The sequence below is a fragment of the Molossus molossus genome, unplaced genomic scaffold (genome assembly GCF_014108415.1).
Source record: "Molossus molossus isolate mMolMol1 unplaced genomic scaffold, mMolMol1.p scaffold_m16_p_7, whole genome shotgun sequence".
Classification (NCBI taxonomy): Eukaryota; Metazoa; Chordata; class Mammalia; order Chiroptera; family Molossidae; genus Molossus; species Molossus molossus.
This window is the reverse complement of record NW_023425401.1, coordinates 68,901,299-68,924,969: the sequence shown is the minus strand read 5'-3', so window position 1 is coordinate 68,924,969 and position 23,671 is coordinate 68,901,299. Positions and strand designations below refer to the sequence as shown.

General features: G+C 38.5%; 1 protein-coding gene and 2 pseudogenes across 1 annotated transcript in view; 1 reads left to right on the top strand and 2 right to left on the bottom strand.

Moving 5' to 3' along the window:
* GLI3 (GLI family zinc finger 3) overlaps positions 1-23,671 on the top strand; it is a 337,975-nt gene that overhangs the window by 7,959 nt on the left and 306,345 nt on the right. The gene's annotated exons all lie outside the window — the stretch shown is intronic.
* On the bottom strand, positions 2,230-15,355 carry LOC118620301 (annotated as a pseudogene).
* Positions 15,536-15,932, bottom strand: LOC118620300 (annotated as a pseudogene).

Sequence of the window (23,671 nt, the reverse complement as noted above, 5' to 3'; positions counted from 1 at the left end):
AGACATGTGTTCATTGCCATTTTGTTTGTTCATATATTTTATCTTTTTCTTCAAAAACACCCTTCATCATTTCATATAATATGAAGGTTTGGTGGTGATGGACTCCTTTAACTTTTTCTTGTCTGGGAAACTCTTTATATGGCCATTGATTCTAAATGACAGCTTTGCAGGATAGAGTAATTTTGGTTGTAGGTTCTTGCTTTTCATCACTCTGAATATTTCTTGCCACTCCCTTCTGGCCTGCAAAGTTTCTTTTGAGAAATCAGCTGACAGTCTTATGGGAATCCTTTATAGGTAACTAACTGCCTTTCTCTTGCTGCTTTTAAGATTCTTTGTTGGTCTTGAACCTTTTGCATTTTGATGATGATGTGTCTTGGTGTGGGCCTCTTGGGGTTCATCTTGTTTGTGACACTCTCTGCTTCCTGGACTTGTATGTCTGTTTCCTTCACCAAGTTAGGGACGTTTTCTGCCATTATTGCTTCAAATAGGTTTTCAATTTCTTGTTCTCTCCCTTCTCCTTCTGGTACCCCCAAGATGCAAATGTTGGCACGCTTGAAGTTGACCCAGAGGCTCCTTACACTGTCCTCATTTTTTTGGATTCTTTTTTCTTTTTGCTATTTTGATTGGGTGTTTTTTGCTTCCTTATATTCCAAATAGATGGTTTGCTTCTTGGCTTTACCTACTCTACTATTGACTCTGGGTAAATTATTTTTTATTTCATTTAGTGCCTCCTTCATTTCTGTCTGTGCATCCTTCATTTCTGACTGGTCCATTTTATGCTCTTGAGGCCCTCACCAAGTTCATTGAGCATCCTTATAAGCAGTATTTTGAACTCAGCATCTGTTAGGTTGCTTATCTCCATTTTGCTTAGTTCTTTTCCTGGGGTTTTGTTCTGTTCTTTCATTTGGGACCTGTTTCTTTGTCTCCTCATTTTGGCTGCTTCTCTGTGTTTGTTTCTGTGTATTACTTAATGAGAGGTATGGGGCTAGCTGACACCAGATGCTGCTTGTTTGAAAGAATTTAGGAAAACCTGAAGCAGGATCCAAGACAGGCCAATCCTATGGTTAAGCAACTGGCAACAACTTGGGTGGGCCTAAAAGTTGGGTGGGGTGAGGCCTCAGGAAATCACCAGGGCGGGGCAACCAGTGGTGAGGCAGGTTGCTGGAGTCCCTGATATGGCTGCTGTCAGCCACCCCAGGTAAGGGCTCACCAAAGGAACAAGGCGTCTGACAACATTTTTGTCCTGGAGAAAGCCCCATCTCCAGCCCTCGCTCCAATGCCAAACAGCTCAGTTCTTCCCTGTATGTCTCTAGCACCCCTTGAGCTGCCTCCCCTCCACGCTTAGAGGGAGTGAGTCCGATAAGCCCGTGCGCGGGCCCTTTAAGGACCTGCCTGGGGCTCCAGCCGCCTCAGCTTCCCTGAGCCTCAGTTCCTGCTGGTTTTTCCAGCCAGAAGTTATGGGGACTCCTCTTCCTGGCCCTGGAACCCTGAGCGGGGCACCTGGTGTGGGACAGGGACCCTTTAATCCTCAGGAAGGATCTTCCCGGCCAAGGTATCCTCCTTACTTTTATTGGCCACACGTGGGTGTGGGACCAGCCCCTCTGCCTCCGCCCCTCCTACCAGTCTCCATGTGGCTGCTTCTTTAATTCTGTATTTGTAGGACTTCCATTCAGATTGATTTCAGGTGGTTTTGAATGATGGTTGTTCTGTAGTTGTAACTTTGATGTGGTTGTGGAAGGACGCGATAACTGCGTTTACCTACGCTGCCATCTTGACGGAAATCTGCAACTTTTTTTCCAGTTACACAGTGGTATTCAGTTAACAGAACAAAAATTATTTTGTATAAGGTGCATCAGAGACAACTGAAGAAAAAAAAAAAACTACCATCCCCACATATAACTAATTTGTGGTAGGCACCAGCAAGAACCTGCTTTAAATTTTCGTGCCAGTTTACAACCCCTGTACTGTACCAGGCAAGGTTGGTGGCTATTGAAAATATCTCCAAAACAGGGCCATCTTAAGACACATTTGGTAGTGTGTTAATTATACAAAAAACAAAATAGATACAGGACTACCTAAAGATACATTGGTAGTGTGTTAACTATACAAAAAAAAAAAAAGATAAATCTTACACAGCCTTACATTTCAGTTTTTTTCTCTAAAAGGAGTGAGTTGTGTTCAGGGGAGTAAAATGATTTATAGATAAGAAAAAAAAAACTGCGCTAGAACTTAGCCATCGTCATCATCTTCATCTTCCTTATCTTCCTCCTCTTCCTTCTTTTTCTTGCTTTTCTCAACCTTGATGACTCCTTCTTTTTTTGCCTCATAAGACTCTCTTTTAACTTGATATGGAGCAGTCTCCTTTCCATATTTCTCCTTCAGCTTAGCAGCCTTCTTTTCATCAGATTACTTGCCAGCTGCAGCAGTGTGATTCCACATCTCTCCCAGCTTCTTTGAAGCATCACCATTGGACAGGCCTGGATGCTCCTTTGATTTTTGGGTGATTCTCAGAACAAAACAAAAAAAAGGCCAGAGGAGGCCTCTTTGGTACATTGGGATTCTTGAACTTCTATTTTATTTCCTCTTTAGGAGGAATATGAATTTTCATTTGTTTCATAATGGGCCTTGTCCTCCTTTGCTGTGTCTTCACATTGTCCTTTGTCTTTAGCAGGCATGATCTTCCACCTCCTTGAGCACTTCTTAAAAAACTCTGAGAAGTTTACTGAAGCATACGGATGCTGCTTCTTGTACTCCTCCTGGCAAGTTTGCACACAGAAAGCATATGATGACATTTTTGCCTTGTGGCTTCTTAGGATCTCCTTTGCCCAGGAGGAGTATTTTTCCTCAGAGATCACAGAGCTGACTAGTGCCCATCCCGCTGGCACTTGACCCGCTGCTATCTCTGTGGAGCTCAATGTATTGCAATGGCTGTAAGAGCTGGAACCAGACAGTTTCCTCACTTTCTCCATTCTGTCTTATATTTTTTTATTTACGTACTACTGTGCTTTAAAAAAGAAAGAAAATAAAAATAAATGCATGTAGGCCATGGTGTTGGGGATTTTTTATCGCATCTGATAGTTATTGGGAACTATCAACTTAAAGTGATACATGAAATGATTATACTAATGGTGATGCAATATGAAACCAAAGTTGATAGGTGAATAATAGAGAGGAAGTTTTCTGTTCACTTTGATTCTTTCAAAAAGAAGGGCTTGGTTCTTCTCAGCTTAAAAACATTTTTTTTTTTTTTTTAAATCGTCACCTGAGCATACATTTTGAGAGAGAGAGAAATATCAATGTGAGAGAGAAACATCAATATCAAAGTGATTGGCTGACTCCCACACATACCCTGACCAAAGATTGAACCTGCAACCTTTTGGTGTATGGGATGACACTGACCAACTGAACTACCTGGCCGGTGCTTTTTAAAGTATTTTTATGGGAAAAGTGGTATGAATGGTCTGCAGATAATAAAGAGATACTGTATTTTTCCCTTTGAATCTTGGGTTACTTCTTGGCCTTGTGATTTGCTTTTAAACTGCCCAATACATAGTTGTTAATCGTGATTTCTCTTGGCCTCCAGATTGGAGTAAGATGGCTCAGTTTTGTGCAGCTCATACAGTACAGGTTGTGAATTTTTAGTTTCTTATCCCTTTAGTTGTTCACTCCCCCCCCCCCCCCTTTTTGGCAGTAGGATGGAAAGGACTATCAGATAAAACTTATTTCACATTGTGTAGGGTATTGGTTAGGAGTACCCACACACTTTAATATCTGAAAGCTTGGGTTGAGTTCTGGCAACACCAAGGTTGAGCTCTGTGAGTTTAGGGAAATTAACTTCTCACAGTCTCAGTTTCTTCATCTGTTTACCAAGATAATAGCTCAACCCATTTCATAGATTTCTGGGAGAATTATGTGAGACAATGCCTGTACCATTCTAAAAGCACTTCACATAGTAAGATCTTAGCAAATGTCAGCCATTGTTATTAGGAGAAATCATGGATAAGTTAAATGTTATGAATCCAAACAAAAGAATTATGTTTTATTGAAAATACACATAGATTTTCAAATTAAGGAAAGAAATGTTTGGCAAAATTAATTTTGAATTTGCTGGACTCTGAAAAATAGTTCAGAATGTTTCACAAATTCCAAATGTGACTGAATTTGCACATTTTAAGGAAAGATGAATCAAAAAAAGTTTCTCTACCTTCTGAATGCCTTGTTATGCCAGAAAAATAGGGAAAATAATTTTGAGAGAATTTATTTTGATTTCTTTAACCTTGAAAACTAATGTTGATTGTATGTCTTGGCATTAGAAATAGCATATGTATGTCCCTTTTGTTGATTATTTTTCTGGGGTAAACTGTTTCTTTTGAGGTCAGTGATACCCATTTATAGGGTGGTTTGTGCTGTATTAAAGTTAGATTTTATTCTTTTAAAAGGAGATTTTATGTTTTTAAACCAATTAACTAATAACAAATAATTATCTGATTTTTCTAAAAACCCTGGCTCTCTTGAGCTCCAAACTTACATGTCCCTGAACCCTTGCAACCTCTGTATTCTTACTTTGGCTGAGTATATTGCCTTTTCTGTGGTCACCCAGGCTTGAAACCTCACAGTCACCTTTGACCCCTTCCTCTTATGCTTCCCATGTACAAACCAGTTTTGAGGTTCTGTTAGATTTTCCTCTAATTACTCACTCATGTGTCCTTTAACCAGCTACTGCACTATGCTATTTAAAACCTCACTATCTCATGCCTAGACAATTAAAACAACCTTATATCCCAGAAATTTTCATACTTTTTTTAATCTCATGGTACACATAAACCGATTACTAAAATTCTGTGGCACATCAAAAATATATTAGATTTTTTGCTGATCTGACAATGAATTTTGATTCATTCACACTGGACAGCTATTGTGTTGGCTGTAGTCATTTTTTATTTGACAATCTAAGGGAAAATATTTCAGTGGCCCTGACTGAATAGTCAGGTATTGATATTTTAAAAATTCTTGCAGTGTTATCAGTTGAAAATCGCTGTTCTATCTAATCACCTTGCCTTGATTTTTTAATTCTAATTAATAGACTATATTTTAGAGAAGTTTTAGGTTTATAGTGTGGTACATTTTTACAATTGATAAAATAATACTGATACACTATTAACTTAAGTCCATAGTTTTCATTAGGATTCACTAGTGTTGTACATTTTATGGGTTTGACAATATATATTGTCAAGTAGCTACCATTACACTATCACACAGAATAGTTTCACTGCCCTAAAAATTACCTTTGCTTTATTTATTCATCCCTCTTTCCCCCCATAACACTTCATTTTTATACTCTTGTTAGAACTTTTTGAGAGTAGCATCTGGTTTGTCTTTTCCTCATGCCACCCCCCACCTCCTATTCAGTCAGTATTTTATGCTGGGAGGTCCTCAGCAGTTATTGAATAAGCCTGCAAAGTTCAGGCCTGCCAGAACTTTATCCGGCTCAGTGTGAATAGGGGGCATGGGTAGCACAGGAGTAGTGTTGATGCCAGTGCTAGGGTTTGAACCATAGCTCTACCACTTCATTTCTGTGTGGTCTTGGGCTAATTACTTAATGTCTCTGAGGCTGATACAGTGAGTACCCAAACATGTTAGCTATTATTAGTAATAGTAATAGCTTCTACTGGATATAATTTGGTAGGATTTAATTTATTGGTATATTTCATCTTATCCTTTTGGTACACTACCATTTGTTAATAATCTATAAGTGGTTAAGCTGTAATCTGAGAGAATTAGTAGGGTTGGCTGACAGACAGTTCTTAAAGTATGGTGGTCATCGGGATGTAGCTTAACAGGCAAGTTGATAATAGGAGCTGAGATCAGGAAACAGAACCTCTAACTACTAGTCCTGAAATTGGCACCAGTTTGAATTTAACGATTCAATTACTTTTAGGGTGTATTTCTCATTCATTGAAGTTTCAGGTTGAAATCAGTAATTTTGTGCTAAAGGGTTTCCCTGAAGGCTCCTTTTTTTCTCTTATGTATAGCTATTGTAATTCTCCTCTTAAAAAACATTTATTGGGTGCTCAGATAAATCAGGAATAAATATCAACCCCATCTTGCCACAGTTTCCCAAACTTAGGAGTAAAAAGAACTCACAGCATGATGTATTCTGCTTATGGAAAGTTTCTTGGTTGCCCTTGATTACTTGTGATCATATGATGTGGGTATTTCATATTTCCAGAAACAAACTGGTCAGACTCAGAAATAGCAACCAGAAGGTCAGGGGCAAAATGGTGCTTGTCGGAGGACAGTCTCCCTCTGGGGAGGTAGTGCCGTTGCTTTCCATCCTTGCATCACTTTGTGTCCCAAGGTTTGGGGTTGGGTGGGGGGCGCTCGCTTTTCCAGGCAGCTCACCCCTTGGAATGCTAGAATATGTGTGGCTGAGTACTGGGAAACATGAGGGAACCAGACAGAGAAGAAGAAGGTGAGACAATAATCAAAATAAAAACCTTCTTATCTTGTTTATATGGAAATCTTTCAAATAGATCAGTTGTAAATTTTATTTATTTAAAAAAATTACAAACAACATAATTTACTCTTTTTTGGTGTAGAGTTCTATGAATTTTAACAAGTCCATGAAGGCATTGTAATGACCACCACAATCAAACAGAATAGTTTCCAGCACCACCAAAATTTCAGCAAATACTTGTTTTTTAAACTTGGTATTGTAATCCATACACTATGAGTCACCAGTAATATTAGAAGCATTTGAACTGTAGTTAATATCTGACTATATTGGAGTTTATGTTGAGTTTTTTTAAATCCATGATTTTTTAGGTCCTCTTAGTAGAATTTACTGTTACTTTTTTTCTTTGTATTTAAATAGTTCCTGTTGCATTCAGTAGAAGTAAAATGTACTCAAACACTGCCTAGAGATATACAACCTGGTGTCTGCCAGTCTGAGTTTTTTTTGTGTCCAATCGATGTATTGTTTCCTTTAGGCCAATTTAAAAATGCCATTATATACTTAAAACTGCAAGGCAGCCATATTATTGAGGGCTTTTTTGGTTGTTGTTTTGCTACTATGAATTGATTACACATGATGGTTAGATTAGAACATTTAATGCAGCTTTAACACAGATGAAAGATATCAAAGGCTTTAAGTCTTCCTCCCTTCCTTTTTTTATTGGGTAACATTGTTTTTACCTTTACTTTTACCAATAGGACTTCATCTCAGGTAGGGGACATTTTTATATAAAAATTATTCCTAATCTAACTTAGGCTGCTTTTTTTTTTTCCCCCTTTCTTTCTTGCCTTTTTCTCCCTTTCTTTGACTCTTCTCTCAGTCTCTTTTTTTTTCCCTTTAGTGCTAGAAAGTTGAGTTCCATCCCAATTATTAAATCTTAGGAGACCATTCCCACATGGTTCCGTAAATGGTAGCTTCATCCTGCGTTCTTTCATCTCTTTCCCTGCTCTCTGGCTTGACAGTTGAAAAGGTCTGACTGTGCCACACAATAGTTTGATTGGTTTCTCTGGGGGAGACTTTCCCTGCCTCATCATTCGCTAGGCAGGTGGACCAGAAAGTCTCCTGATTCTTTTGTTGCCTCTCAAAGTCTGAGGTCTTTGACTGAATAAATCCGCCGTCATGGGATAATTTGCTAAAAGGAGACTGAAAGATGTGAGAGAAAAGCCTCACAACTTGGGTGCTGCATTAATGAAATAACTGTGCTTTAGAGTTCGCGATTGAAAAATCACCAGGAATGCAATGGGTGGAGACAGGCTTCTTTTATTTCCCATAATAAACTTTTAGTTCTGTCATTTAAAGCATGCGTACGTATCCCTTTGCTCACCCGCTTGCCTGAGTGTGTTTGCATTTGTACCCATGTTTAAGGGGACAGCCCTGTTCAGCTGAATGCTGTTTGGGCGCTGTATCTAGTTAGTCATTAGATTATTACTAGTGGATGGAAAGAATTCCATATGACAGGAATAAGGTTGAGTTAACACAGGACGGAAAGTAATTTACAGATAGGCTGTCCCCAGCCATCTTTGTAGCCCCTGATAAGGTTTCATTTCAGAATGGATAGGCGACATTTCCACTTACCGGCCCATTCTGCGACACCTGTGATAACAGCTTCTGGATCCTAATTGAAATTGGTTTCAAAATGGATTTTCACTTTTCTCTGTCTGTGGAAAATATTGAATAGACTCAAAGCTGCCACAGAGAAACCTGGACCTTAGAAAATGGAGTGGAAAGCTAGTATCATCTTTCATACCAGTGTCGATGATATGACAGTTTTGTTATCTGTCTTATTAATGAAATCATTGATCACCTGATGAAGAAGATAATAAACTACATTTCAGCAGTGTTCGCAAAGCTCATTTAGATTCGTATTACAAATAAGGAGGGGGAAAAACCCCAAACACCAATGAAACTAAAGGAGTAATGGTCAATTAAAACTTTTTATTCCCAAAATGACCATTTCAGATCAGAACATTCTGAGTGATTGCAGTCTAAGTAGTTTAAAATTATCAAAGACAACGTTATATTCAAGGGACGATCTTTTTTGGCTATGTAGAGTAACTGATATTTTTAGTAAAGACTCATTAAATGAATCAGAAATAGAAGGGGAAGTTTTGAACTGTATAAGTGCTTTGTAATGGGGAGAATGGGAAAATAATATCCAGAGATCCTGTCCTCCTGCTCATGGTGTTGGGATCTGGGGCTTGCCCTGGCAGGTATGGTGGGTAAGGAAGACCAAACTGAAAAAAAAAGAAGTATATTGTCTATTCTTCTCTTAAAGTGCTTTGGGAATCCTAGTAAGACAGAAATTGGGTTTGAATTTAATGAGTTGCTCTGTTGTTTGGTGTTGGGCTGCTCTGGAATTCATTCTCTGTTCCTCTCTAAGGAGAGAAAGAGATGGTGATGACTTCTCATGTTTCATGGTGAATTGTATTCCTAGGTGTTTCTCCATTCTCAGTGCCAGCAAGGATCAGTCCAGTCCCATCTAAGTTTTAAAGAGGAGCTGTGATCAAAGGCTCTAATGATGTCACTGATCTCTGGTGATTGATTAGGAACATAAGTTCTGGAGAATTCTGCCTTTTCTCATATATTCAAATTAATTGGTGTCTACCATTAGGGTAACTAACTCTTATGCCACAAATATAGAAAATTCTGTATTTTTCTTCTGAATATATGTCTATTTTTAAGTTTATTGGAGCCATGCCTACATTTTTTAAGTATACTGGAAAGAAATAGAATTCTCTATAAAATTGGGTTATATTTTTGAATTCTACATAAAAATTGGGAAAATAGCCCTGGCTGGTTTGGCTCAGTGTTTGGAGAGTCCTGGGTTTGGTTCCCGCTAGGGGCACGTACCAAAAAAAAAAAAAAAAAACAGGGAAAATATGTAGCAGTGAAAACATTTACATCGTTTCCAAAGCAGTTTAATCATATATAGGTAGTTATGCATTTGGTAAATGTTAAATATATTTAAATATACCTTGGAAATTTATTATTTTAGGACTTTAAAAGTTCTTTCAATTATTTTTATGGAACTATTTAAAATTTTCCCTTTGCCATTCAAAATTAAAAACAAATATATTCTATAACAAGAAGTGACAAATCTTATAACTGGGGAAGATGCAACCTAGAAGGAAATGATAATAACACAAGAGAGAGTAAGAGATCTCTTTCTGGAAGCACTCTTGACTGCCCTGTAACTCTTGGCTTGCATCCACTTTAAGTAGGGATTGATTACAGAAATATTGGAAAAAATTCTGTTTTGGAAGGCACTGGAACCTGAGAAAGAAAAGTTGAATGGAAAATGGAGAATGTAAATTATTATTATAGTTATTGTTACCTTCTGTGGTTTGCTGTTGGTTATCAAAGATTGCTTCATGCTTGCTTATAGTCAATTCTTTTCACAGAAAACTTCATTTTGAGAACTGCTCTCTGAGTAGGACTGATAAATGCATTTATGGACTAGAGCGAGTATCTAAAGGGAGGAGATCATGCAAATGAGCATTTGAGAGAAGATGGTGAGGCAATTTTGAATACTTTAATAGCTTTAATAGATGTCAAAGACTTCCCTTTCACAGAATATTTTTGTTTTATTGGCAGTGAAAAGAAAAGTAATCAGAGACCCTGCCTGTAACCGAAAAATAACTTTCAGAAAAAATACAACAATATCATGGTTAAAATAACAGAACTTGTGTGCGGTGAAGGGGGTGGGTGTGGGGGTAGGGTGGGGGAAAATGGAGGGGCATCAGTAATATTTTCAACAATAAAGATAAATTTTTAAAAAAGGAAATAAAGGACAGAAGTTTCCATATTAAAATAAAACAATAATAGAACTTCCAGCAAGGAAAACATTTTTCTAATATTCAATTGAAGATTTCTTCCAAACATTTAAAAACTAGAAAACACACAGTGGACCATTTCACATTAAGTTAAAGTCAAATCCGTCTAAAAAAACTAATGTTTCTAGGCTTGTTTTCAAATGCTGGCAACTTTCAGAGCAGTAGAAAAATTCCTCTCCTATAAATGTTGACAACAGTTCCGGTGGAGGCTAACAGTGTTTTATAAATAGAGTTTACTTAGCAAAAACCATATGTATGCCTAGTGAAATAACCTCACATTTATTTATGTTTTGATTTATAGGAAACATGTGCCCATTGACAAAGCCTTTGGGCTCTTTTCCGCAATTAAAAGGACTCATGCTTGAAAAAAAATAGCTACCATCTTTATGGGAAACTTTTTCACATAAATTCAAAGCACTTTCTTTGATCAGTCAGTTTCACACAAATTGAGAATATTTCCATCTATAGTTTGACCCAGAAAACTGGGTGAATTGAAAAAAAAAGTGATGCTTATAAATATATTCTCTCAAACACATATCACCATATAATATATTGGTTGAAAATTGGGGAATCCAAGGATTAAAAAGGCTGGGTAATATGAGAATGGCAGTGTGCAGTTTTACAGTAGGACAGTTGCTATTGTTGCTTGTGACCAGTGTTGCTATAGCATGAGGTAGTACTTCTGTTTGGTATGCTGTTTTGGTTTTTTTTTTAGACTGAAGAAGGAGAACATGTCCTATATGTACCTGATGTTAAACCATCATCCGGCTATCTCGAAAAGTATCTACACCTTGATTCTGTTTCCAACAACAACCGATGATAAGAAAAGAGAGATACGAAGGTGGTTTGCAAATCTCTCTTTTCTTATTTTGTTTTTTTGGAAGAAAATTTGTTAAAAATAACTGCCTTTTGCTTACTACTCTTTCAAAAAGTTTAAGGTTGGGAGTAAGTTGTTGAAAAGAAAAATTCTTTTTTTTTTTTAAGAAAGAAGTGGGACCAGGCTACAAAATATTGCTCTGTCACTATTCTAGACTAGAGCAATGATTTTCATACTACTTTAGGGGGTGGATTATGGCAGGGAAAGAGTTGGTGTTTAAATATAGAAACTTCACAGTACATGGGTAAACTAGTGATACAACTACAAATCTTACATATATGTGCTAGTATAATTTTGTGTCTTGTTTTAATTTTTTAGGGGATAGTACTTATTATTATTTTATTTCTATTTTTTTTATCCTCACCCAAGGACATTTTTTCATTTTGTTTTGTTCAGATAGAGTGGGAGGGAAAGAGAGGAAGAGAGGGAGAAACATCGATGTGAAAGGGACACATTGAGTGGCTGCCACCTGCACGACCCAACCAGGGCTGGGGACAAACTGCAACCAAGGTACATTCCCTGAGCGGGAACTGAACCCATGTCTCTCAGGACCACAGGCCGACGCTCTAACCGCTGAGCCAAACCAGCCGGGGCTGTACTTATTATTTTTAAGTAGGAGTAAGAGATACGTGCTTAAAAAGAGAGAGTTAAATTTTTATAGACGGTCTTTCTCATGAAGGTGATGTTAGTTTCTAAGCCTTAGGACAGTCATTAAAAAATTAGAAATTTTAATTTACAGTTGACATTCAATATTTTATCAGTTTCAGATGTACAGCATAGTGGTTAGACATTTATATAACTTACAAAGTGATGCTCTGATAAGTCTAGTACTCACCTGGCACTATACATAGTTATTACAATATTATTGACTGTATTCTCCATGCTATAGTTTACATCCCAGTGATTGTTTTGTAACTACCAATTTGTATTTTTTAATTCACCATTTTTTACTCAACCTCCCAAGCCCCCTCTCATCTGGCAACCATCAATTTAGGAACAAATACTGTTGAACACTGGAGCAGCTTTCTCAACCCCAACAAGGCAACTAAGAGCACTGAACTATATTGTGCATCCTGGGGGGGGGGGGGCTGGAGAGGGTTAGTTAGCAATCCAGGAACCCTTGAGTTTCATGGGTAGGTTTAGAAAATGAGCCAACCCCTTGAAATTATTTTATGCAGTGCTTTATGGACATGTGCCTATTCCCTCTTTGTTCAGGTACCTAAAGAGATTCATGACTTAGTATTTGCCAGAGTCACTGGTCTATAGGTAGATTTTGGAACTCTGACTTTCTTCAGGAAAATACTGATTGAAGAGTAGAATTGCTTTTTGAAGGAATTATTATCTATGAGAAGAACGCCTCTCAGTGATTAGGGGCCATGAAACTGAATCTTTCTCATATAAAATGTGATGTGGTGACCACACATATGACCCAGGTAATTTTAGAGACTGTACATTAAGGATTCCAAAGATTCTGCTTGCATATCACTTTATCTCTTTAAATGAAGAACTTGGGTTAATTTAAAGAGCCCTTTTCCTCAAAAACTTTGTTTCTATGACATTCACTGTAAGTTCTTAGGAATTTAGGGAATATAAAATGGCAGGAAAGATGTCAGGTAAATAAGAAGAGCTTGAAAGGAATGCGTTAATATAATCTAAGTTTAGAAAGGGAAGTCCACAATTCTCTTTAAATTGATCTGTATAAATTACATGTATATATCTGTCTTGGGTTAAAAGCCACTGAAGATTTTGTTGAGGCCAAAATGTGGTCTTAACATTGTTACGTCAAACTCATTGCAGGTATTTTGAAGGGCAATCTGTAGCAATCCGTTTTAGGTGCAAGTGCAGGAATTTTTTTGCCCCCTCCCAAATGTGTTTTTATTGATTTTTTTTTTAAGAGAGAGAGAAACATCCATGTGACAGAGAAACTTTGATCGATTGCCTTCTGCACACCCCCTACTGGGAATCAAGTCTGCCACCTAGGTATGTGCCCTGACCTGGAATCAATCGGGACCTCTCAGTTCATGCACTTATCTTCTGGGAGTACTTGGGCATAGTCTGTGTTTGGGACTGTGAGGGGCATTTTGACATTTGTGTGACTAACTCTTCCCAGACTATGGCCTTCTTTTAAATCTCTTCAACATCCTTGTAGAGTGTTCTGCATAGTTTTCTGTTTGGCATCTGGTTTGATGTAGTTATATTTCATCACAGTTTCACTGAGAGCTTTTGCAAATTTCTTTGATGCTAATTCAGTTGCTTTAAAGTCTTTGGAGTGGAAAAAAGAAACAAAACCAAGAGTACAATAAACTTTGATTACCAGATTCTTAAACATTGAACTTCTCAAGTAACCCATATTTGTCATTATTTTTCAAGAATGGAATTTATAGGCGGAACCTGGGAAGCATTGTTACTGTTGCTGTTCAGATACAGAGGAAAGGGTGCTGAGCCAGAGGCCAGAAAACCCCTGTGGACTTAGATAAATGCTGTACTTCCCAGGATACCTTGAGAAGAGGCTGTATCTTCTAAGCAAGATGAGGTGGTTCATTATACAGGAATTTTGTAAATAATGCATCTTAGAAAGCATTTCAGTGAAAATGGAACCTGAAGGAATACAAGAAATGAAGGGCACCCCTCACTTAACCAACATCTACGCAGTCCGCTCCCCATAGTCTGAGACCTAGAACTACCTATATTATCTCAGCTTTTCTCTCTCTTAATATTTTGTTTTGATTTTTTATTTATTTATTTTTTAAGGAATATGTGCTTATTGGGAAATTCAGAAGTGTATTAAGAAAAACCTGAACATGTCCAGGAATCTCACCACCTAGCAATAATCTTTGTTAACATTTTGGTATATTTTTAGTTTTTTCTCTTCATTTTCTTTCTTTTCTTTTTCTTTTTTTTTTTTTTTTTGCTATATGTTAATTATATTTCGAGAGAGAGAGAGAGAGAGACAGACAGACAGACAGACAGACAGGCAACTAAATATGATACAGTATCCTGGATAGGATTCACCTTTACCACATGATGTGGAATCCACTTGATTTATTTTCTTCTTCCCATATCTAGCCCTGCATTGTTCAGTGCAGTAGCCACTAGCAACATGTGGCTGTGCATACCTTGAAAAGTGGCAAGTCACAGTGCTTGCAGGGATATGATGGTGGCAGGACATAGAGTGTAGAGTACACAGCATGTGCTCCACAGGGGGTGTGGTTCTTCAACCACCACCTTTGATGAGCAGGGACACTAACTGGCACCTGGTTCGGCCATCATCTGCCATTTGCTTCTCCGTCCAGCTCGTTGCAGGAGCTGGAAGCCTCTGTTCTCTTTATTTTTATAGCATGTACAACATGGTCAAGTAACCATATGCTGGGTGTATTTTTCATGTCATGTACTACTCTTCTGCAACTTTACTTCAATGGTGATGTAATGTATTTAGCCAATCCTCTATCATTGTGCATATACGTTTTTATTTTCTTTTTCCAATGGTAAATAAGGATGTGATGAAAATCCAAGACCAAAAAAAAAAACAAAAACAAAAAACCTTTGTTTTGAAGAAATCTAACAAATTAGCTACAAGAAATGTAGCAACTTATATTTCCATGAGATGTTTATGAGTGTTCATTTTTAGGGATACTTGTCAACATTAATGAAATATTTTAAAGAAAATATGATAGGTGACAACCTCACCTCAATTAATAAAAATCTCTAATTGAAACATAATACAGAGATAGAAAAGCACACATAGCATATGTGAACAGCTTGATGAATTTTCTTAAAGTGAACACATCATGTAAATAACAGACTGATCAAGAAGAAAGTACTACCAACTCCTGGAAAGGCCATCTCATGCCCTGGCCAGTTCACTCCTCCTGTTCCAAGGGCTTGTTCTGTTTATTCTACTACTGGTGGGCATTTGGGTAGTTTCCAGTGTTGGTTGTTAAGAACATTGGCTGTTAAGAACAATGTGTACATAGATCTACCGACCTGTCTTTTGGTGGACCTGTATACACATTTTTTGGGGTACATACCAAAGAGTGAAATGACTGTATCATAGGGGGTGAATACACTTAGCTTTAGCTGATGATACTTCCTAATAGTTTTCCCAGATGGTTGTACAGATTTCTTCTTCATTCTTGTCAGCACTAGGTCTTTTCTATATTTTTTATTTTAGCCCTTTTGTTTTATCTAATTCTAGTTTTAATTTGTCCCTAATGACTAAGGATGTTAAGCATCCTTTTAGATATTTATTGATCAATTGAACATACTCCTTTGTGAGGTGTCTGTTGAAGTCTTTATTTTTTGGATTTTTAATTACTGAAACAAAAAAGATCTAAAACCAGTTTCTGAAAAGAGCCATTTGTTCTTGCTGGTCTTATACCTCTCTTCATATTTGATCTTGGCCTTTCTTTGGGCCTTGTGTTTTAGAGAAGGGTCTCTGAAGGCATCCTTGTTGACAACAGTTTTGTCCAAGGGGATATCCAAAAGAGTACCTTTTTGGCATGAGGTGATTATAGTTATAAATTTTGACGAAAGACTTGATCTTTGACCTCTTGGCAGTTTTCTTCTTGCAGGGATAGGAGTCAATTTCAGCCACCAGATAATGGCTATGGGGTGGTCTGAGGTGCCATTATCAATATTCTCCACAACTACTGATTTGTGACGTGGCTGGGACCAGCACCACCTTCCAGGGTTTCATAAACTTGCCCATTTTAACAGTGACCACTAGGGACTAAGCAGAAAAGAAAGAAAGGCACTTCCTCTAACCTTTTACACCAGGGGGAAGGTGATCTCAGTAGTCTTTTTTTTTTTGGTAGTTCTGCCTAGCCAGTGTGGCTCAGTGGTTGAGCCTTGACCCATGCACCAAAAGGTTGAGGTTTGATTCCTGGTCAGGGCACATACCCAGGTTGTGGGCCCAATCCCCAGTGGGGGACATGCAGGAGGCGGCTAATCGATGTTCTCTCTCATCTATGTTTCTATCTCTCCCTCTCCCTTTCTCTCTGTCTCAAATCAATAAAGAAAAAAAATGTTAAATTTATAGTTCTTTGGGGTAAATTATTGTTTATTAGTTGTTCTATCACTGATTTGAAATTATACCTGTGATACTGTGATTTATAAGAAATGCATTATTTGGTCATTCAGATGACCAATATATGTTTTTTGTATATACTTGGTTTTCCTCCATAATTCCTGGCTCACAGTTAGGAAATTCCAAGGGTTTTGGTAAGTGTTGAGTGGTAAAAGTCTTTTGTTATGTTAATAAGGTGAGTATTGGAAAGCACCTAAAGATGGGAGCAAATTGCCAGTGGAGCCAACCATTTGATTAAAGGGTTGGAACTTTCAGTCTCACCCAAGACCTGGGGGTGGGGGTGGGGGTGGGGAGAGTGGCTGCTGCTGGCGGTTGAATCAGTCCCCAGTGGCTCATGATTTAATCAGTCATGCCTATGCAATGAAGACTCCAAAAAACTCAAAAGGACAGGGTTTGGAGAGTTTCCTGCTTGGTGAACATGTGGAGGTGTGGTGAGAGTGGCCACCTGGAGAGGGCATGAAAACTCTGCACCCTTTCCCCATACCTTATCTTATGCATCTCTTCCATCTGACTATTTCTGAGTTATAGCCTTTTACAGTAAAACATCTGTTAAGTAAAATGTTTTTCCCTAGTTCTGCGAGCTGTTCTAGCAAATTAATTGAACCTGAGGATGGGTATTCTGGGAACCTCTAGTATAGGTAACAGTCTGGACTTGTCACTGGTGTCTGAAGGGAGAGAGAGTCTGAACCCTTAACCTTGTGCAACTTGATGCTATCTCTGGGTAGATAGTGCCAGAATTAAGTTAAATTCTCATATACTCTGCACTTATGGAGAATTTTTTTGTTTTATGTGTAGGAACCTCCTTCCAACATCAGAACTTGAGTCTCAGAACTCCAAAAATAATGCCAATATCTGGCACTGTCCTGCCTTAATATATTTTATAGCTTCTTTTCCTGAACTGTTATTTTGGTGACCTGTGTGTTCTTTAGCCAGCACCATCCTCTACCAGATGTTTTAAACTATACATTTATCTGATGATACACATTACTGTTTATTATTCTTCCTTTTTATTTGATCTTTCTACCTGTTTTTATTGATTTTGTAGAGAGAGACGAAGGGAGAGAGAGATAGAAACATCGATGTAAGAGAGAAATATTGATCAGCTGCCTCCTGCACGCCCCCTACTGGGAATAGAGCCTGAAGCCCAGGCATGTGCCCTGACTGGAAATTGAACCTGGACCTCTCAGTCCATGGAACTTTGCTCAATCCACTGAGCCACACTGGCTGGGCTATTATTCTTCCTTTTTAAATGCTTTGCACTTGTTTTTTAGATTTTGTCTTCTTAGTGAACTTTAGGAACATCTTTCTGAAATTCTGTTATTTATGAATTCATATGTATGTAGTCAGAGTATAAAAACATGGGTGGATGCAATCAGCAATATTGGTTTCCTTTGGAAAAGAATAGAAAAGGAATATGATGTGGGAGGGTTCAAATGTACCTGTACCATCTTCTTTAAAGAGAAATCTGGCAAACTTGAATGTGTTAAATCTGGGTGGTGGGTATCTTGATGTCGCTTGTGTTATTCTTGGAAATATGTCATGATTAAAAGATGCCACTTTGGAGTTTTGTTTGGAATTATATTCAGCTAGTTTATCCAGGCTGCACTGTAATTATATTGGCTGTAAGAAAAGTCTCAGGTATTTTCTGCTGCATTCTCAGAAGGTTACTGTCTTCTCAGGAATACATCAAAATACACACAAATGTACATTCACTTTGGCATCCTGTGTTTACCTTCAGAAGTGTTTTTTTTATTTCTATTTATTTTTTTAATAAATAAATGTCATTTATAAGAAAATATATAGGAAGCAACAGTTAGGAAGACCTAACAGGTGTTTGCTTTATTTTCATCTTTTATACTTCAACATGTTCTGGAAGCAATTTAGTTTTTCTTTTGTTTCATCTGTCTTGAATTGAAAGTTTCAGGTACATCAGTAAGTACTTGGGTTCATGTAAAGACTGCCTGTGTTCTTCCAGGGAAAATACCCTGCTCTGGCTTTTCTGCATCAAGCTGCATTTTTATCAAGTCCTGGCAGGTGCCTTCCATATTCTTGGATAGAGGTGTCTGTTATGTGGTGGCTTTTTCTACTGAAAGAATCAAAATGCAAGGGTCAAGAATTAGGAGCGGTTTGAGGCTTTGTTATTTATAGTTTTTGCTATTGGGAGATCATTGATGACAACAGAAATGGTCAAAGGAATATTGGCACTCTTGTTTTTTACCTCAAGTTACCATAATCTTGGGGTAACCTTAGTTGACTGATGACCTGGGAGTGTTGGATTTAAGTTGATTCTGGTCTTGGCCAAATCAAAGAGAGAGGTCTGAGAAGGCTGTGGTCTTGGTGATCTGTTTGTGACGTGCTGCTGTAATATATGAAGTGGAACTCGTAAAGAGAAAAGAATCACAAACATCCTAGCATAAAAACCCGAGTAGCATAATATACATCCCTTTGAAAATAGGAATTATTGCCATCAAAGGTGTAATTCCATTAGTTCCTTAAGCCTCAACTTCCTATGTTTGAAAACATGCCCACAGTCTGCTCCTTAAAGCTTTGGGAAATAATAGAGAGACATTTGTTTATTTCCCAAATTTCAGATCATCCATCATTTTTGATGGTCTTTTATCTGAGGAGATACACCATAGTGATGCCAATAAGTACAGAAAATTTGCCAGCCTACAGAGAAATTCTAACTTCCTTCTTTTTTTTTTATCCTCATCCGAGGACATTTTTTTTTTTTTTTTTTTTGATATTTTGTTCAGATAGAGTGGGAGGGAGAGAGAGAGAAACATCGATGTGAAAGGGACACATCGAGTGGTTGCCACCCGCATGACCCAACCAGGGCCGGGGACAAACTGCAACCGAAGTACATGCCCTTAGCAGGAACGGAACCCGAGTCTCTCCAGACCGTAGGCCAATGCTCTAACCGCTGAGCCAAACTGGCCAGGACCTAACTTCCTTCTTATTCCACAGGAGTGTTTCAAGGAAACTGTGCATACAATAGAACTTTTCATGTAGACCCTGCCCAGAGTTGTTCTGTCTAATAAGAACCTTTTCTTTTTTCTAAGCATACTCAAATGGAACAAAGCTCAGGAAAAGATTGGGGGGCAGAATGCAGGAAAAGAATATATAGAATACCCTGGATCATTATATTTTTCTAACTTCTTTGCATATAAGTTCATACCATTATAGTCTGAGGTTATTTTCTACTTATGTGCTGCTCATAGTCAAACACTACCAAGACTCTGCTAAATATCAGACACTGTGTCTGATTCTGAAGATGAATTAATATGGGGTCTGCTTTCAGGATGCTTACAAGTGGATAAGTAAGCAACTAAATTACAGTACACTTATTAGGTACAGTATAAATTATATCTAAGAGTATCTAGGCAAGTCTCATAGAAGAGGTAATGCTTGAGTTTGATCTTTTAAATGTAAATGTTTAAGGCAGGGCTGATAGGAGTTGGGACTGGGGGCTGGAGAATAAGATCAAGGAGAAGGGCATTCCAGGTAGAGGGAGCAGTATAAGCAAAGACTTAGATGTAGGGACATTCTTGGTGATTTGAGGAAATGATACCAATCAATGTAGGTGGCATGGATTGGGAATAGGGAGTGTTGTGATAGAAAATCTGACTAGGAAGGCATATTGAAGCCATATGGTGGGGGCTATGGATGCAAAGCTAAAGAGTTAGGGCTTCATCATCAAGGTGAACGGGAAGAGTGCAGTGACAGTATATCCTCTGCTTAAAATAATACCTTTGTCTTAGTGGAAAGGCTGACTTGGAGTGAAGAGAATGGAGGCATCGAGGAGGGAAAGGGGTGACATGGAAACTCTCAGAAATGTTGGAACACCCGTAGTACCCCAGGTATCCTTAACACTGTACGACCACTTGCCCTGTGCAGTGCACAGGACCAAGTAGGCAATTTCATGATTCTTAGTGTTAGTGCAAGTAACTAGATATTAATAAAGGAAGGGAGCAAAGGAAAGCAGCCATTATTAAACATAATCAACTAAGAAACACAAGCCTGCTTTGCTAGGAAGTTGCAGCATTCATAGGCTCCCTAGGGGATCCCAGCATTGCCCTACTTAGGGGACTAACACTCCTCCCTTCCCCCATGTAAGGAGCAGCCTGCTCTCCAGTATCAGATTGTGTGGGAGAAGCAGAGGAGATAAGCACAAGTGCAGTAGAAGTCAAGGTGGTGCAGGGAGAGGTGCTTCTATGAGGAATGCAAAATAGGTGCCAAGATGGCCACCATAAAGGCCTGTTTGTCTGGTCTAGCCTGGGAAGAGGATAGGATTGGATAAGGGGCACAGAACCCCAGAAGATCTAGGAAATAGATTGGTTAAGGGGGGTACCCATCAGAATCCTGTGAAAGTTTGGGGAGTTGATTGGTTAGTTTGAAGAAGCACTTGGTCCTTCTCAAGGCTGAGATAATATAGCCTGAGCCTAACAAAGACAAAGGCCCTTTTCTTTTCCTCTCTGGTAAACACACTCACCCCATTGGTTGGTGTGTTTTTTCTTTATAGCAACCATGTAGCTACTTCAAGCAGTCTCCAAGCCAAGTCTGGGTCTTGGAGACAGCAGCGCCAGACAGCCAGAGTGCAACTGAGAACTGGACTAGGCTTCGAAATGGACTATGCTTTAGCATGGCACAGAATCTCTGGACATTGGCATTATTTCTGGTCTTGATGAAGACTCTTTTTATAGTGGGGTGGATGGAAAGAGAACACTGGGAACCCAGGGGCAGCCTTCTATTTCCACCTCAATGAATCTTACCACTAAACCTCATCCTCCCACATGTGAGTCTCCTGAAATGCTTTTCTCGTGACTGTGAAAGGACTACACTTCCAACGGCAATACTAGTTCTCTTCTTTTTTCTTATATTAATGATGATGGAGTGACAGCTTTGAGGAGTTTGATGTGGGGAGAGATACACATGTGAAGTTCTAGAAATTGCTTCCTGAAAAATATCTGAAGAGGTACATGAGGATGAGCATTAAGGCATCTTTATTTTCTTCGATGAAATTAGGTTCAGTGTTTTTTAATTCAGTAGTTATGACCATCTTATAAACCAAATAAAGAAATTCTTGTGGACAGCTTGGAAGTCTGGGAAAGCGGGTTAGGAGCTAAAGAAAGAACTGTTCTTGGTGAGAGGTGCTCCCAACTTGTGCCTTACGGTCTCTCACTGTTGCTATAGCCAAAAGTTCATGTCAGGTTTTTCAGAGAAATTCATTGTGCTTATTCTGAGATATCATTCTGTTCACCACAAATCGCAGTCTGCCAGAACTGAATGGGGTCATCTGTGCTAAAAACGCATATTATAGATAAGGAAACTAAGGCTCAGAGAAGGGATTTTGTAGTCCTATAGCTGGAAGTCGAAGCAGGACTGTCCCCCCCGCCCCCCAAGTTCTTGTCCTAGTTCTTGGCCTCTTTACACTCAGAGCAGGTAGGAGGGAGCAGGGCCATGGAACAGGTATTGTTACTTTTTTTTTTTGTCTTGAATCAAAGATCAGGCATTGGCAGTAAGTGAGAAATCATTTCTGTTGGGTAAAGTTTAGTTGCCAATCACTATGAAGTTACACACACACACACACACACACACACACATTTTTATAAATGTGTGAACATGTGCCTTTCTGTTTTTTTGTATTCACACATGGCATTCATCTTTTTCCTCTCTAAAATCTGTGTTCTTTTTTACCATTGGATGAAAAACTAAAACATATCATCCCATCTTAACACAAGAAACTGAAAAAGGACTACTTCGAAATACAAATGAGAGTATCTGGAAACACTTTACAAGGGACTAAAACCACTCAATATAGGGCAGTCATAACATGCCCTGTTGCTGGTGGCCAAGCTTTGAGTTTCAGAATGAGGAACTTTCTCTGTCCTATAGCTGTGGCAATAACATTTTCTACCTCATGTATAGCAAGTTTTGGACACTTATAATTTTATTTATATTAGTTAATTCTAAAATCCTCATAGTTTCTTTCAAATCCTAGAGTGTATAGACAAGGGAGTTCTTCTATACCTAGGAACGGTTCATGTATTCATGCATTTTAGTCCTGCCTTGTGTCTCAAGACTGGTTCATCTTTAACTAATCCAGATATAAAGGGTAATTTTTCTCCCTGAAAAGTCTTGAATGAATGAGATTTTTCTATTTCGAGATTTGCCTACAATGTCTAAGAAGTCAGGAGGGAGCCAGAACAAGACTAAAGGCCTGAACTTTCTCTTATAACCTTAATGGCCCGACCAGCTGGTCCAATATGAGACCAATTCTTTCAGACACACATACAAAAAAGTTCTGGTCAACTGTATTTTAAACTTATAGAATTCACCACTCTGTCAGCATCACTTTTTATATCTACCACACCTCCTTAATGGAGACAAATTATTTTAAAAAAACAAATGCAATTAATAATTTTTTAAAATATATATTTTTATTGACTTTTTTTTTTCTCAAGAGGGGAAGGGGGAGAGAAAGAGAGAAACATTGATGAGAGAACATCAATTGGCTGCCTCCTGCACACCCCCTAGTGGGGGTTGAGCTCACAACCTGGGAATATGCCCTGATAGGGAATCCAGCCAGAGACCTCCTGGTGCATGGGATGATGCTCAATCCACTGAGCCACACTGGCTGGGAACAATTAATAATTTTTAATTGGCTAGCAGTTTTCCGAAACAATGTTGCAACTACAAAGGTAGGATTTGTGAAATGCTGACTTAAAATCTTTTTGGAACAAAGCTTCTTGGAACATGGCTGATTTTGAGTGAGGGGAGGTTTTCCAGTGCATTCCGGTTCCCCTTTTATTCTAAGTTGGTGACCCTCCCTGAGGAGGCAAGAGGATGCTAAAATGATAGCCAATCAGCTGAACAAACTAGGGCCTTGCTGGGGGTGGGCATTACACAGACAATGCCTAGTCTGTGACTATATGTAGTATCTAACTCCCTGACTGGGAAATGCCTTGATGCCCCTCGGAAGCCTCTGCCCCTTCCAAATGTCCTCTTCCCTTCCCTCAGGTAAAGAGTCACTGACAACACTTGTATGTGAAAGTGGGTCATTGGAGAGCAACTTCTAATGAATATTGCTGCATGTCTTAGATTCATTACCATTGTTGTTGCCAGCATTGAAAGACATGTGTTAGTTCATCTCCTCCCTTTCCACCCTTCTCCCTTCTCTTTGTTTTTGTGGAAGGAATTTTTCTTTTTTAATGGTTAAAAGCACTATATACAGATACCACTACTGCCCATCTCCCACAAGGTAGAGGAATCTTTATGGAACCATTATCTCCTAGGAGTGGGAAGTCTTGTAGATTTTAGAGTCCATCCCTTTTTTAATGAACAAATCTGTTGGTAAGAGT